The sequence below is a fragment of the Tasmannia lanceolata genome, unplaced genomic scaffold, assembly GCF_043159265.1.
Source record: "Tasmannia lanceolata isolate RefF3 unplaced genomic scaffold, GAP_Taslan_0.1 ptg000018l, whole genome shotgun sequence".
Taxonomy (NCBI): domain Eukaryota; kingdom Viridiplantae; phylum Streptophyta; class Magnoliopsida; order Canellales; family Winteraceae; genus Tasmannia; species Tasmannia lanceolata.
The window spans coordinates 11,805,705-11,823,335 of NW_027518695.1; the positions used below are offsets into that span (position 1 = coordinate 11,805,705).

The 17,631-nt window shown below is 37.8% G+C and overlaps 1 pseudogene; it reads left to right on the forward strand.

Moving 5' to 3' along the window:
- The first annotated feature begins 6,413 nt into the window (after window positions 1–6,413).
- On the forward strand, window positions 6,414–7,937 carry LOC143851310 (tryptophan N-monooxygenase CYP79A68 pseudogene; annotated as a pseudogene).
- Window positions 7,938–17,631: the final 9,694 nt, after the last annotated feature.

Sequence of the window (17,631 nt, forward strand, 5' to 3'; positions counted from 1 at the left end):
AGAGAAAAGGTTATAGGATCTGTGACCGGAAATGGCGACAGATCTCGCCGGAGAATAACGATTTGCCGGAGAAGAAACCTTGAAACGGCATTTGGAGAAAGAGGAGGTCAGATCCCAACCATGGCAACGGAGGTAGCTAGATCTGAAGAAAGCAAAGGAACGGCCGGAACTCAGGCGAGATTGATCGGAGGATAAGAAAAAAATGAGAATTAGAGTTTCAAACGAGGGTTTCTAGTCCAGATCTACTCTCTCTCTCTTCTCAGATCTGTGACAAAAAGAACAATAGAAAAAGCTCTGAATCTAGGGTTTCATTGAAAGCTTTTAAGTAGAATTTGAAGGCGGGAGAGATAGATCGGATCTAAGCCGTGGTAATGGAGATGGGAATATGACCAGAGCCTTGGGGGAGATGATCGAAAATCTACCAGAATATAGCCGGAGAAGAAGACTAAAGTTAGGGTTTCGGTGGGGAAAAGAAAAGGGGTTTTTCTCTCTCGTTTTCATTCTCTCCCTTTCTCTGCAATCTGCAAGAATAATGAGCCTCCTCTCTTTCTCTTTTCTCAGATCTGAGACTTCAAGATCTCAGATCTGAGACTTCTCTGCTGGCCGGAGCTCCGTTGGGGTTGCCGGAGAAGAAGATATTTGATTAGAAGGACTTTAAACATAGCACCCGGCGATTGGAGCTCTGATTCCGGCCGGTAGATCCGCCGGAGAAGATGAAACCGGATGAGATCTACTCTCTCTCCTCCCTCTCTCTCTCTCTCTCTCTCTTTTCTGTTTGAAAACGAAAGAAAAAAAAATCCTATGGTTCTTCTCCTTCGCGGATTTTTATATCAAAACGAGGCTTACCCATATTCGCACTACCGTAATCAATGGGCGCACGAAATATACTAGGCGCGCGAAATTGGCTTGGATTCGGACGGACTAATTCACACCCCTTGTTATGTAAAAATGATATATTTGGCTCTTGTTTCCCATGGACAATCCCCTTTTCTGGTTTATTACACTAACTCTTGTATGCTAAAGGCACTCCTTGATTTGATTAATTCATCCCCCTTCTGCCCAATTTTAAAAATAAAATCATTTAATTAGGCAAACTTCACCGGTTTTCAACGAAATCTGAAAGGGACCTAATTAGAATCCTAGACTACCTCAGGGTGTAATTTGAAGTCCTAATTCACGAATTTGACGAGGTGTTCCTCGAGCAACGCGAACTTGGGTCAGGTCAAAATGGGGTGTCTACAGAAAGTCTCTAGATCATCCACGTGAAGGAAAGCTCCACCAAAGAACTCTCGAAAGAGTGCCCCTCACAGCATGAGTGGCGATGTAAAGTGAGATACCTCTCGATTAGGGGCCTAGCCCGGATTCGAGACGCACCTTAAACAAAGAAAGAGTCGTCATCCAAGGAAGTAGGCCCTGGATCCCATGTTGTGCTCTACCTGCATTAGTTAGGGCATATAGGGAGTCCTAAAAATTACCATTCACTTGAACTTAAGTAATGGCGCAAGAAGCTTTAAAAACTAGTCAGGTATAGTTGATCGAGTCTAAGATAGCGGTCCTAGAGGGTTAGGCATTGTAGTTTAGCATAGGTCGCCGAACTACGTTGACTCTGATTCTTCCCGAGGCCGGGATACGTAGTGCAGCTAGGATGGATGGCCATCCTGGTCCGAGTCAAGTATCACCTTAGAGTTTATGGTGTGTCGTGTCGAGCCATGGGTTGTGCTGTATGTTTTGCTGTGTTTTTCTACTTTCATGTACAGATCATATACCTTTAGCTGTAGCATGCATGTGTTTGTCCACCAGAACTTAGACACCAATTAGGCATGACACTCATAACCTAGCTATTCTTAGGTGGCATATCTTTCATTTCTTTTTGTGTGTGCTTATTATTCATCTCCAAGACATGCATGGTTAGATAGACGTTATCTCGGAGATATTCGTTCCCATTTCGCAAGATTTTCGCCCAAAACTCTTCAAAGTTAATAATAAATGGCATAAGAGACCAGGTGCTTGCACTTGGGCGAATTGGGGGCGCCTAACCCCTTCCCCATTCGCCATCAGGCACGGACCTTTTATATCTCTGGTTATCTGTTGCGACAGAGCACAGCATGAGATCCAGGGCCTACTTCCTTGGATGGCGACTCTTTCTTTGTTTAAGGTGCGACTCGAATCCAGGCTAGTCCCCGAATCGAGAGGTATCTCACTTTACATCGCCACTCATACTGTGAGGGGCACTCTTTCGAGAGTTCCTTGGTGGAACTCTCCTTCACGTGGATGATCTAGAGACTTTCTGGGGGGGGCCCGTCCCCCCGCCTCTCTCGGATCGTGGGTCCACAAAACCGCGTGTCTTCAGAAATCATGTGATTCTCGTAGTACATTTATTATGGTCGGCGTGTTCTTTTGGCGGCAGTTTCTAATACCATCGCTATTTGTAATTTATCGTGACAGTACATATCCTTCTGTCACAAAAAAGTAATAATGGGTGGCAACGTTTGGCGCCAAAGTCGGAAAAGTAATTCGCGAGTGTTAGTAATAGTTGCATATTTATGGATCAATTACCAATGGGGGACAAAATTTAGGTGGAATTATCAACAGGACCCATGCTTTTCAGAAATTATCAACGAGGGACGAAAGAGGTCTTGTCAATAAAAGCTGGACGAAAATGCTCTTTTCTTAAGCAACACGTTTTGATACTGGATAACCCCAACCCCAGAGACTTGAAAACCCGTTCCAAAACTCCAGTACCCTTGGGCAATTTTAAGGGTCTTGATAAGCCCATTCGTAAATTGGTAACTCCATTTTGATACTAGATAACCCCAATCCCAAATACTTGAAAACCCCCTTCCAAAACTCTAGTACCCTCCGCCAATTTTCAAGGACATGATAAGCTCATTCGGAAATTGGTAACCCCATTTTGATACTTGATAACCCCAATCCCAGAGACTTGAAAACCCCCTTCCAAAACTCCAGTACCCTCGGCCAATTTTCAAGGACATGATAAGCCCATTCAGAAATTGGTAACCCCATTTTTTATACTAGATAACCCCAATCCCAGAGACTTGAAAACCCCCTTCCAAAACTCTAGTACCCTTGGCCAATTTTTAGGGACTTGATCACCCCATTCGGAAATTGGTAACCCCATTTTTTATACTAGATAACCTCAATCCTAGAGACTTGAAAACCCCCTTCCAAAACTCCAATACCCTCAGCCAATTTTCAAGCAGGGGCGATGCCACTTGAAAGGAAAGGGGGACAATTGCCCCCCTCAATTTTTTGGAAAAAAAAAACCTTTATTTTTTTTTCTTTTTTTATACTTACGCCCTTTTAAAAAAAAAATATGCCCCCCTTTCCAATCATCCCTAAGATAGAAAATAAGTTTAAAATTTTAATTTTACCATTTTTATCTCCCTTCCTTGTGCAAAATTTACTATAAGTTTTGCCCCCTTGTGCAAAATTTCAAATAGAAATTTTTTCTATCTTAATTTTAAGATAGAAAAAAAATTACTATAATTTTTGCCTCCCTTGTGCAAAATTTCTGGCATCGCCCCTGTTTTCAAGCACTTGATAAGCCCATTCGAAAATTGGTAACCCTACTTTTGAGAGTTACTAACCCCTTTCCAGAGAGTTGATAAACCCTTTCTACTACAAAACCCCTACCTATAGCAACTCTTCTAATGGCATTACAATTCTGCTCATGATAGAAATAACAAAAAGAAATGGATGTTGTTTTCATTAAATGTGCTTCATGTATTACATCCCAATTTGTGTATTACAAAAAAAAAATTAAGTAAATCAAAAAATGAGTAGCCATCCATTCATGTATTACATCAACTTTTTCTTATACAACCACTTGTCTTCCAAAAAATTGCGTGAAGCCATCCATGGATTATCTCCAGAACTCATCCTAAAATACAAATCGCTTAAACCCTAAACAAGATAAATCAGAAATAGAGGAATGAAAGATAGTGCAAAACCCTAAAAAAAAAAAAAAACAAAACATAAATACAAAGAGATAGATGGTAAGAACTCAACATTCAAATTTTCAAGATTTGCCAGCAACAATGGTGGCTGAACAATTAGGAAGATGACTAGTAGGGTAAAAAATCAAAAAAGTGATATTGGAAAAGTAGAAGAATAGGGAAGAAGGAAAAAAACAAGGTCAAAACGTGTTGTAAATGCCAAAGGGCATTTTCATCCAGCTTTTACTGACAAGACCTCTTTTGTCCCTCGTTGATAATTTTTGAAAAGAATGGGTCATGTTGATAATTTTGCCTAATGTTTGTCTCCCATTGGTAATTGTTCCCATATTTATTACAACCAATGGTTTTTTCATAACCGTTGTACCAAACACAATAATTGGCAGCAAAGTTTGGCGCTAAGTTGAAAAAATTATTAGCGACGGTTAATATCCATCATTAATTACACTTTTAAGAGACGGTTTTTTCATTACCATCGCCGCAAATGGAACATATGGCGGCAACTGTTGGGAGGAAAGACGATGAGAAAATTATCCACCATGGTTAACTGTAATTCGTTGCCAATAAGTTTAAGAAAAAACGTTTAATATATTTTTTTATTTTCTACGGCGACAGTTTATCAATAACCGTCTTCATAAAAATTCGTATAACGAAAATTAAAAATCAACCATCGCTAATAATGAATAAATAGTGACAGTAAATTTTACCATTGCGGAAATTATGTTATAGCAACAATTAAGTTGTGGCGGAAATATTTCCGTCGCTACAATCCCTTTTTCTAGTAGTGAGAAGAAACTTGTTCTTCATTACTGCAACGCGCCAACCCAAGCAGAAAGAAGCATTTGTTGAATAAAATGTCTCACAAATCCGTTTTATGGTAAACACCTTCATGATGTCACAAATGCTACCAACAAATGAACTATACCATTTGATCCCTCTTTTAATTTAAATTGGCATAAAATGCATCGCGGAGGGATTTAACCATGAATCCATTAATCCTTTCGAGCTTATTCCCTATTGTATTTTTATTAGGACATGGAGTCGAGGGGAAATTCTTATTAACTTAAGGACTGATTTATTTTTTTATTTTTGTTTTTTATTTTTGTTTCTATTCTTATCCTTATCATAAACCAACAGTTTTTTCATGTTTCATATGCTAGAGGAGTTGTCAAATTCGAACACTTTTAATATCCTATGTCTGAGAATGACAATTCGATGGAGTGACATTAATAGGGGTGCAACTCAGGTTGGGTCCAACCCGAACACTTCAACCCCCAACCCAACCCGAGTTTCAACCCGGCTTGGCTAACCCAACCCAACTCAAATTGATTTTTCGCTAACCCGACCCCGACCCGACCCGACCCGATTTCCCAAGTTGGGTCGGGTTGACCGTGACAATCACCTGTTTACTTTTTACTTTAGTTTGTTGTTTGCCTTTACTTTTTGGATATAAGTTAATAGGAAATATTAAATAAGTATTATGATTGTAAGGGTGGAAAGAAAAAACAAAAAAGTCAACAAAAGGTCAAAAACTACAAAAAAAACATGTATTCTGACAAACTGTGTTTATCTTTGGCGGGTTCACAGGTCGGGTCGGGTTGCCGGGTCCCCAACCCAACCCAACCCGAACCCAACACGAAATTGGTCAACCCAACCCGCCCAAAAATCGGGTTCAACCCGTCAGGTTCGGGTTCAACCCAACCCAAGTTGCACCCCTAAACATTAACGTGGTACTATCTTCATTAATTCTCCACACGCTCTCTCCTCGAGGGTGTAAACAACACAATAAATTGGGATTTGCTAGTGTCCATCGCAGAAGGCATTTCATGGATGGCCTGTTGCATGTGAGAGCAGCCACATCATAAATGGAAAAAAAATCTGCTGAAAAGTGAGCCTGTGTGTGGCTGCTCCCACATGCCACAAGCCTTTCAGCGAAATACCTTCTGCGATGGACCCTAGCAAATCCCCAAAAATTATATGGTGTCCGTATCGGATGAAAAATATAAGGGAGGAACCATGTCCGACCACTGACCATGCAAAATCTCACGTTACACATGCTTGTATTTCCTTACGAGCTTTTATATACATGGCCCCACAAAAAGGTACAATAGACCTACATGTTTGGTCAGTCCTGCTTGAGAAACCCAAACTACTACGTATTGCTAACCCCTCCAATCCGAGCTTACCACCTGGTTACTAAAAACCGTCCATGTACTTGCCTCATATATGGTGCTAACACATGGCACATGTTAATTGTGATTCTTCTCTTCCGAGTATTACAGTAAATACGTCAGCCTGTTAGCTAGGATCATTAAATGCAGAAACTTTTTGTCGGTGGGTCCACAAAATGAATAATTTAAATCACTAGAATAAAATGTGCACACTTTATATTTGGTGCGTGCACACTTATCATATAAAATCTTCCCCTATCTTTTGATTTCTTGTAAAGATTTTCCCTTTATAATTAAATACACGGCTGAAAGTTGTCCTTACCTACTACTTACACATTTTTCTTATATAAAGGCAACATGACCACCTCCCTTTCCTCACAGCCTCTCCGACTCTAAAAATAACCATGGAGAAAAACACCATCACCTCCTCCTCCTTCCTCACCTTCGCGCGCGTCCACAATGGCAGGGCAAGGACTCCTTTTTGGCCCACCATTATATTACTCTTCATCACTTTCATCTTCTTTTTCCTTCTACTCCAATCCTTTTTGGCCAGGCTTAAGAAACACAAGAGGCCCCCTCTCCCACCCGGGCCATCTCCATGGCCAGTCGTCGGGAACCTCCCTGACATAATCATGAACAAGCCGGCATTCCGATGGATGTTGGACCTCATGAACGAGATGAAGACTGAGATTGCATGTTTCCGCCTAGGAAGTACCCATGTAGTTTCTGTCAATTGCCCTGAGATCGCACGTGAGTTCTTAAAACAACAAGACGCAATTTTCTCATCGAGGCCCATCACCATGGCAACGGAGTACTCGAGCCTAGGATTCCTCTCGACCGCATTCGTACCATGGGGTGAACAGTGGAAAAAGATGAGGAGAGTGGTGAGCTCTGAGGTTCTTTCTCCTTCGAGACTCCACTGGCTGCTTAACAAGAGAGTTGAGGAAGCAGACAACCTTGTTAGATACATATACAACCAATGTCGGAGCCTCAAGGTCTCCGGCGGGGCAGTTGTTAATGTCAGAGTCGCAGTTCAGCAATACAGTGGCAATGTCATAAGGAAGTTGATGTTCAACAAGAGGTACTTTGGCCATGGGAGTAAGGATGGAGGCCCTGGCTTTGAAGAAGAAGAACACGTCGAGGCTATCTTCACTGTGCTGTCTCTTATTTACTCCTTCGCTGTTTCAGACTACTTTCCACGCTTGAGATGGTTAGATTTAAATGGCCACGAGAGGATCATGAAGAAGGCTATTAAGGTTGTAAACAAGTATCACGACCCTATCATCGATGAGAGAATCGAGCAATGGAGGAATGCTCAAGATGGGTTCGTGAAAAAGGAGCCTGAGGATCTGCTTGACGTTCTAATCTCGGTGAAGAACAGTAGTGGAAAGCCATTGCTGTCTGCGGAAGAGATCAAGGCACAAACTGAGGTATGATTATATTGAGTGAGCGGACATGCTCGTATTGGTGGTACGATGGAAGTACTACCCTTGATATTTGATCCAACGGCGGCTTCTTAAAAACTGAGCTGCTGTTGGATCAAATATCAAGGGTGGTACCTCCAACTTGAGCGTGTCCGCCCACTCAGCATATAAAATCTCTATTTTAATAACTCTTTTCATATCTCCTACTTCAGTTCTTTAAAAGAAAATCATATTAGCCGTGGCTGGAAATGATACTTAAAGCTAAAAGCTTAAGTGAAAACCCCACTTTTCTAAAGCTTTAGAACAGTGTATTTCTAAAGCTAAACCGTCGTCTATTTTCTTTGAAAACTTGGGTGATGTTGGACTGGGCGGCATTTTATTAAATACTTTATAAATGTAAATTTGCTTATAGATTTTAAATATCATATAAATGTACATTTCATTATATATGTACTATATAACTAGAAAACTGAAGTTGCCATGAAAAACTCCAAAATATTTGATGCCAATTGAACTCAAATAAGTGGGATTTGGGAATGTTCATTTTTCATGTGCACATGTATATTTCTTTATGTGATTTGCTGTGCAATTTAGCGGAAAACCATTTTATAATTAGAAAAGTAAATAAATTTCTCATGTACGCAGATCTAACTAGGTCATTTAAAACCTTTTACGTATAAATGTCTCCCTCTCTCGATATTAAATTTACTAGTTGCAGACCCGTACGATGCACGGAGCGCCCGAAAAAATGCTTTATAATTTTTTTAAAAAACAAAAGAAAAGAAAGAAGAAACATTAATAATGAAGATATATTTGTAAATATATAGATTAGACATCAGTATTACATAGTTATGTCTTTGGACTTGCTATATGCAAAGATTAGAAGAAATTCAAAGGGGATATTTCTCAGATTTTGCTAATTTTCACATTGTTAATGAAAACCTTAGGTGACTCCTTTATCTGAAACCTAAGCACCATCATGCCCTGTGTTGGAACTTCTAAGCCAATGATTTGAATATCAATTGAAAGTTCTTTCATTCGTAATTGATGAATAAGATGAAACTTCAATTTGACAATCTATTCCATCCAACTGACGGTTGTGGACCCCGATCCGGGCAAGAGGTGGGGGACGAGCCCCCAGCGGCCTCTTGGATCATCCACACATGAAGGAGAGCTCTACGAAGGAACTCTCGAAATAAAACAAAACTCAGAGTCGCCATCCATGGTATACGGCCATGGATCCTAAAAAAAATAAGCTCTGTATACCATGGATAACCAGAAATGAATGGATTCGTGCCTGATTACGAATGGAGAAGGTCTGAAGAGCGCCTCCAATTCGTCTGAGTGCAAGCACGTGGTCTCTTATGCCATTTATTATTAGATTCTAAAGAATTTTGGGTAAAATCATATGAAATGGGAATAATTCTCAGAAGTCGTCTACCTAAGCATGCATTTCCTGATAATAGAAATAATAAGCATACAAAAGATAAATGAAAGAAGTGTGTCACCTAAGCAAAGCTAGGTTATGAGTGACATGCCTAATGGGTATCTAAGTTCTGGTGGACATACACATACAAGCTACAGCTAAAGGTATAGTATCAGTACAAGAAAGTAAGAAGACACATCAAAACATAAAGCACGAATCAATCCTATATGTATGACAGGACAAGAAAAATCCTAACTTTAATGCGACTTGACTCGGACCAAGATGGCCATCCATCCCAGCTGCTCTACGTATCCCGGCCTCGGGAAGAATCGGAGTCAACGTAGTTCGATGCCCTATTCTAAACTACGATGCCTAACCATCTAGAACCACTATCCTAGACTCGATCCACTAAACTCGACTGATTTTTAAAGCTTTTTGCATGATTGCTTAAGTTCAGGTGAATTGTAATTTTTAGGACTCTCTATATGCCCTAACTAATACAAGTTGATTAGCCTTAAGCTAATGCAGCTTAATGCAGGTGGGCCCTACACCCTATGTGTAACTAGGCTGTGCAACCTAATGAAAACCATAGGCTGACTATATGCTTCCTAGTCTAGCCATCGGTTCGACTAAATATCTAACCGATCGACTTGAGGCCTCCTAACTCTAGGGACACTCACACGACAGGACACACCATATCAATACAAAACAGGACAGCCTCCTAACTCTAAAACAAGCACACAACAAACAAACAATCAAACACCATATCAAAAAGAAACTCCTAACTCTAGGGGAAGATCTTTTAAAAATAAGATTTTAAAGGTTTTTTAAGAAGGTTTAAAACATTATTTACAAAAAGTTTGGCTGGACTTGGGATATGGATCCCAAGCTGCACTACGTACCTCGTGGAAGAGGATCAAGCCAACGTAGTTCGAAACATATTCCGAGATAAAGATGCTAAACAAGTAAAAATGTGTGATTCACAAACAAGTAAACTAGCGTGCTCACAAACAGGTACACCAGCGTGGTCACAAACAAGTAAACTAGCATGATCACAAACAAATGAAACATCAATCAGATGAAACATGTCTAAAAGAAATGACATCCCTAAAACACATGAGACAGAACCTTTCCCCAAAAGAGAAAGACGAGCAAGATAATGAGACTGAGAGAGCCCTATACTATGACAGAGGGTTGCTTAAAAAATTTAGAGAATCTTCTAGAAGGAAAGAAAACAAAGGGGAACGCTATATAGACTAAGTTAGTCCCCTAAAGATGGGCTTGGGATGACTCCTTCATCGCCCTTGCAATAAGAGGATAAATTCCTGAATAAAGGAATAATTTCTTAAAAGAAAAGATCTTAGAAACATTTAAACAATTGTAAACAACAGACATTCTATAAGAATCCTAAATACTAGAGTGAAGCCCTGTAGATAATGGGAGAGTGAAAAGTATCAACGGTCTATTCATATGAAGACAAGTAATATGCTAACAAAAAACTGATATGTTTATCATGTCAACCTTCAAATGATGTCAATTCAAACATTGAGAAACAACTTAAATATAAAAATCATTTATACAAGCCACTAGTTCAAAATTTTATCTTATACCTTCAGGCCTTTAAATACAGAATTCTCAGAAGCACTATTTTCATATCAGGTACATGCACTAGGTACTACAAAACTTAAATGAAACTCCTTTTTCCTTAATCACTCAAATGCACATTAGTAAGCTAAAAGAGATTCAAATGAAATTAAAGCAAAAACCAAATCCTATTTTGACTTTCTTTTAATACAAACATCAACTTTTAAAGAGCAGTATCATCTTTTCATACAGGGTAAGCAAGGGGAAAAGAGATGACAAACCATCAATTAACAATTTCAATTTCAATCAAAACTTAGCCCAAGTTGATTTAAATAACCCTCTTCTATGAGATGGACAAATGTAACTATCAAACCCTGCTAGTATCCATGTTGACAAAGGGAATGGCTGTTATGGGCATTGCTGTGGAGAAGTAGGCAAAAATACATGACAATTACATATCTTGACATTTATGCACCTATCAAAGGAGAAGGATAAAGGACCAGACTATGTAAAATGTATACAACCAAGGATAATAATCAATCAATCATTGAGAATGAATAGGAGTTAGACAAACTGTATCAATATTAACAGATTGGAACTTTATCCCTTACAAGATAACCTATCAACTAAATATCTCTCTCATGTGGAGCATGTTCTTCATTTCAAACAAAACTATTATACCAAAGCAATACATGAAGTAGCCATCTATTCTCATAGGAAACATATAGAGAGTAGATACTCTATTTGCTTTAACAGAATTCAACTATGCCTCAGTTTGGACAAGACAGAAAATTTCTATTTTAACACCATCATTATCAACAGGTCTCATATATAACAAAAATTACACAAGGTTGTTGACTCAAATAAAATACTCATTTTTATTTTCTAACACCTCATCATTTATCTATAGCTATCATGGCCGTTGTAAAGTATATTGCCCAAAATATCAAAGTATTCATCAAAAAAAAAAAAAAAAAAACTGCATACATGTGTCAAGAAATTTATGCCTATATTAGAACCAACTGATGTTGATCCCAACCGAGTAGAACATGCTAATTCTATAACAGGAAATGCTTACAAATAGCACCAATAAAAAAAAAATTAATTCAAAACTGAACTATAAATCATTTTGACCTTTTTCAAAATAAAAACACAACAATCTAGCTTATTTGAACCACATTTCTGTCTCTAAAATAATCCAAGGCTCAAACTTGAGCTGCTCAACCACATTATCATATTTGACCTATATTTTTTAACAATTAAAACATACCTGGTTCATATCAATATTAAACATTATGAAAAACCAATGGTCAGCCCACATGGCCTTTGATCTATTCATTGAAGATCTCAAGTAGGTATATATACAAAAGAATAAACTCTGAGCCAATATACTTCGTATATAAATGAGAGTGAGTGAGGCTGGTCAAATATAATATTGGTTGTGAGGGCTGCTAACAGCAAGAGTGTGAGGGTTGTCATTACCAACATGGTAAGAGAGCTGCTACAACCAAAGCAAAAAGGGGCTGCCATTACCAAAATGGTAAGAGGGCTGCTACAACCAAAATGAAAAGGGGCTGCTATTATCAAAGTGGTGAGAGAGCTTACACATGTCAAAACAAGGTGGGGGTTATACATGTGTGGACCCCGTTCCGAGATAGGCGGCGAGGGAATGGGTCCACAGGCTGGCGACTCTGCTGGGGATTTTTTTTTTAAAAAAAAATTAAATAAAAATTAACATAGCAGACACGCAATTCCTGCAAAATATTCTAATATATTAAAAATGAACAAATATGCAAGGCAGCATACTCCATAAACAATTGAAAATTACTTGATGCAGATTAATTCTCAACTAATTGAAAAAGAATCATAGTTTTGAAATTACTAGAACAAGAAATAACTTGATCTACCTTTTTTTGAAGCTCTACTGTCTCTACAATTCCCCTTTCTTTCTTTTTTTTAAACTTGACTTCGCAAATATGAAAGATCTCTGAAGTTGATCCAAGCTTTTACTTCTTCCTTGCGAAACACTCCGGAATCTACAGAATTCGTCGAAGAAAAACGATTTGGAGATAAAATTTTGAAGAACACAAGCTTGATCTATCTTAGATCTAAGGTTTTGATGGATAGATCTAAGGCCTAAAAGTTATTCTAAAATAAAAGAGCAACAGATCTAGGATTTTCAAGCTTTGAATTAACAGATTTAAGGTATAGGTTCTAATGAAAGTGAAGAAAAGCAAAGATCCGATGTCTATTGAAAGAACGGATGAATTTTGAGGAGGATAATGGTGATCGGAGACTAACCGGATCACCGATTGACTCGCCGGAGGAACAATCGGAGAAGATGAGTGAGATGAATAGAGATCTAAAACTTTATACAGACAAAAATTTAGATCTAAGATTTGAGGCAAAGCATGGAACTAGGGTTTAGAAATTGGAGTAAAAGAAAAGGTAGTGTGATCGGTGACTAAGGAAGAAGATACATGTGAACGAGTTCTTGAAAATTAGTGGCCTAAGCTTCGAGGATCCACCGGAGAAGAAGAAACTCGATCGGAAAAAAAAAATGGGTTAGGGAATTTGGGAAAAAAAAAAAAAACTCTATCGCTCTCTCTCTGATTTTTCTTATGAAAAAATAATAGAAATTCGTCCTCTCCTCCTTTTTTTTATTTTTTATTTTATATATATATAAAAGAAAACTGCTGATATTGGCACTACCAGTTTCAATGGGCGCACAAAATTGATAAGCGCACAAACTAGCCGCGACAAAAATGGGCTAATTCACCCCTCTTTTATATGAAAATGATACTTCTATCTCCTTTTTCCTATGGACAGCCCCTACCCTGATTAATTCAACCCCCCTCTTTCATGCTTACACCACGATCCTCTCTCGGCTCGATCGCTAGGCAAACGCGCTCGGATTTTGACGAAATTTTGCAGGGACCTAGATGAGACCCTAACCTAGCTTAGGATGAAGTTTGGGACCCTAATTCATTCATTTGATGGGGTTTTGCATAAAATTGGAAGGTGAAGGGCACGGTCAAAATGGGGTGTCTACAACATGTCATCATGAGAAGGCTACACATATCAAAAAAAATTTAGGGGGTTGCACATATCAAAAAGGGTTAGGGGCTGCCATTATCAAAGTAGAAATGGGATTTGCTAGACAGTTTTATGAAAAGCCATTTTGTGGCTCACTTTTGCAAGCAATTCAGCCACTTCATAGCAGATTTTGTAGATAGGCCAAAGGAAAAGACAAACTAAACTAATGTAGCTAATTCAACCCCATGTGAAACCGAACAAATATTTGAAGAATTCAACAGGTATAATTTTGAGCTAAATTTAAATCAGGAATAGGGAATGGGGAAACTTATATAGCCATAATAGCACAGTATACACCCATATTTCTAAGAGTTAGCATCACAAAATCAAGATGAACAGTGTGGGGAAAATTGAATTTAAGAGAGGAGAAAAAAAATCTAAAGCATATCCTTCTAGTCTCCAACGTATACTCTACAGTCATTGGAAGAATATTTACAAGATAGATCAAAGCACAGACAATGTTGACTAGAAAATATACATTTATCCCTCTATCTACACCATCCAATTACCAACTCCTTTCCATTCTTTTGATATTTTTTTCAAACCAAAATACTCTTTAAAAGAAAAATGACCTAATGACATGTTACAATATAAACACTTACATAAAAAATAAAATTAGACGAATAACAAAAAATTAGATGAACTAAATACAAAGTTATCCAAATAGAAACAACAACTCAGATATATATATATAAATTAATTGCAATCTCATTCTACCAGATTCTTGTTGACCATAAATTTACACTATCATATGACAACACTAGCACGATTACAAAACGTATTCTATATTCTAAAGTAGACTAAAATCAAGCTTCAAGGACTTAAATTCCAAATTCTTTCTTATTAGTATATAATTACATGTCTTTTTACAAACCAGAACATGAAAATCAAGATCCACACAATATACTAAATTTTTTTAAATCATTTCTAATCAAATTTCTGCAATAAAATTCAAGAAATTCAATATGTGTCTTGAAACTCAAAACAAATCAGATCATAATTCTTTGATATGTCGATTATTTCTATCCATGAACATAAAAAAATAATAATTAGTGAAATTTCGAGTAAAAAAAAAAAACCGAGACTCTTACCTAAACAAGAAAAATTTATAACTTGCTGAAGTGAAATTCACCTAAAGCTCTTCAAATCACAGTGCAATCCTCAAGTCAAAATCTACAAGCTTGCGACTACTACTCATCTACTGTGCCTTTGCTAATTTTGACAAAGAATGAAAATAGAGGAGGAAATTCACCAAATCAAGTATAAATTCTCTGAAACCATGGTATAATCTTTGTGATCTAACATGTATAAGCATAACTCCATGACTTGATAGTTCGGATCTGAAATCGTGAGGTTATACATCTGAGAATGATGTTTTAACAAAAGCTAGGGTTTAAAAGCCAAGAAAACAGGTTCTAGATAAGAACAAAAGGTAGATAAGCATTGAGTATATAACAAGGAAGAAGAAGACTTGGCTGGAGAAGTGTCCGGAGTTTGCCGGAGGTGAGAAATTCACCGGAAAAGGTTAGGGTATGAAGACGAGATCTATTCTCTCTCTCTTAAATCCTCACTCTTTCTCTCTCTAAAAATATCTAACAAACCCTAATTTTTTTTTAAATGAGAAAGGTTAACTCTTATTTATAGACTTATTCCCTAATTTTTATGCCTCTTTAATTGACTGGAAAACCCTCCCATGTGTATTGGCTCATGCTTTGAAGAATAAAGAGCGGTCTCAAGAAATTCGTTTAGTGAAAATTTAAGATAAATTCACATCCCTTAAGTGTCCAGGGACACCCTCCTGCTACTATTTAAACAACAAATTACTCTGACAAGACATCCCTCGGACTGGATAAACTACCCCCCTTTTGCATTTGCACTACGCTTCTATCGCGGCTCGCTCGCTAGGCAATCTAGCTCGGATTTCAACGAAATTATGCAGGGACCTTGGTGGGACCCTAACCCATTCTAGGAAGAAATTTGAGACACTAAATCATTAATTTGGAAGGGTTTCATTCAAATACACCTAATTGGGGTTCGGTCAAAATGGGGTGTCTACAGATGCCCCTCTTTGGCAGAGCGTGCTTCTCGCGCGAATGTCAAAGTTGAACTGACAACACATTTTGGCCGACACGAAATCAAAGTGAAATAAAAAAAAATTTGGTTTTTGGCTCTAAAATGGTATTCATAAAAATAAAACAGCAATCACAAAAGTAAAACAACAAAATGACATTGCAACAAAACTCGAAATCTACAAACATTGAGAGATGACCTCCCTCTGACTCTCGACATCTAAAATGAGATATCCTCTCTCTAATACTCGAACTCAACAGACTATATCGATCAACAAAGACCTTTTTGAAAACAAACAAGCACAAAACACTTTTATTTATACTGGAAACCAAAACTTTAACAAAACATGAAACGAAACACTTAAAGAATAAAATCGTACTTCAAACACACAATTGTATCAATGAATAAGAGTTTTTGCGGACAATCAGACCAAGTATCGTTCGGTCAATTGCCAAAATGATATCATTTAAAAGGATGAGCAAGTCTTAACGATCAGATCAAATATTGCTTGGTCAGTCGTCAAAACTACCTCAAAACAAAAAGGTGATAACTACACAGACCATTGTTGAAAATCCGTCGGTTTAGTCATCCAGATAATCCTGACTGCTCTCTTTCAAGGTAGCGGGTCATCCAAGATTGATATGGTCATGTGAAAAGGGTTCCATATAAATCCACGCAGATATACCTGACTCCTAACTCATTAGGTAGCGGTACATTGCGGAGTAACAATTAGACAGGCCAAAATTTGGCATTTCACTGTAAATTGTCACGGGCAAAGAAGAAAAGACCAGACTCCAAAACTCGAAGCTTCTTCACTGGTAGTTTCTTACTTCTAAAAACTCTTCATGATTAAAGAAAAGTCCAGACTCCAAACATGCGGAGCTACTTCACTGGAAATTCCTTTAAGAAGAAATCATTTTCAAATAATTTGAGAAAAGACCGGACTCCAAACTTGCAGAGTTGCCTCACCGGAAATTCCTTTCTTCATTAAAACCTTCAAATGAGTAGAAAAAAGACCAGACTCCAAACAGACGGAGCTACTGACAATTTCTTCTTAAAACTTTTCAAATGATGGGAAAAACTACCAAACTCCAAATCACAGAGCCATTGGCGATTTCCTTTTGAAACCTTCTCAAATTGTGAGAGAAAATGACCAAACTCCAAATCACGGAGCCATTGGCGATAATATTTTTTAAACCTTTCAAATGGTGAAAGAAAAAGACCAATCTCCAAATCACGGAGCCATTGGCGAAAATATTTTTAATCCTTTCAAATGGTGAAAGAAAAGACTAATCTCCAAATCACGGAGCCATTGACGAAAATATTTTTTAAACCTTTCAAATGGTGAAAGAAAAAGACCAAACTCCAAATCATGGAGCCATTGGCAAAAAAATTTTAAGCCTTTCAAAATGGTGAAAGAAAAGGACCAAACTCCAAATCACGGAGCCATTGGCGAAAATATTTTTTTTTAAATCTTTCAAATGATGAAAGAATAGAACAATCTCCAAATCACGGAGCCATTGGCGAAAATATTTTTTAAATCTTTCAAATAGTGAAAGAAAAGACCAATCTCCAAATCACGGAGCCATTGGCGAAAATATTTTTTAAATCTTTCAAATGGTGGAAGAAAAGACCAATCTCCAAATCACGGATCCATTGGCGAAAACATTTTTTAAAATCTTTCAAATAGTGAAAGAAAAGACCAATCTCCAAATCACGGAGCCATTGGCGAAAATATTTTTTAAATCTTTCAAATGGTGGAAGAAAAGACCAATCTCCAAATCACGGATCCATTGGCGAAAACATTTTTTTAAATCTTTCAAATAGTGAAAGAAAAGTTTTAAATCTTTCAAATAGTGAAAGAAAAGACCAATCTCCAAATCACG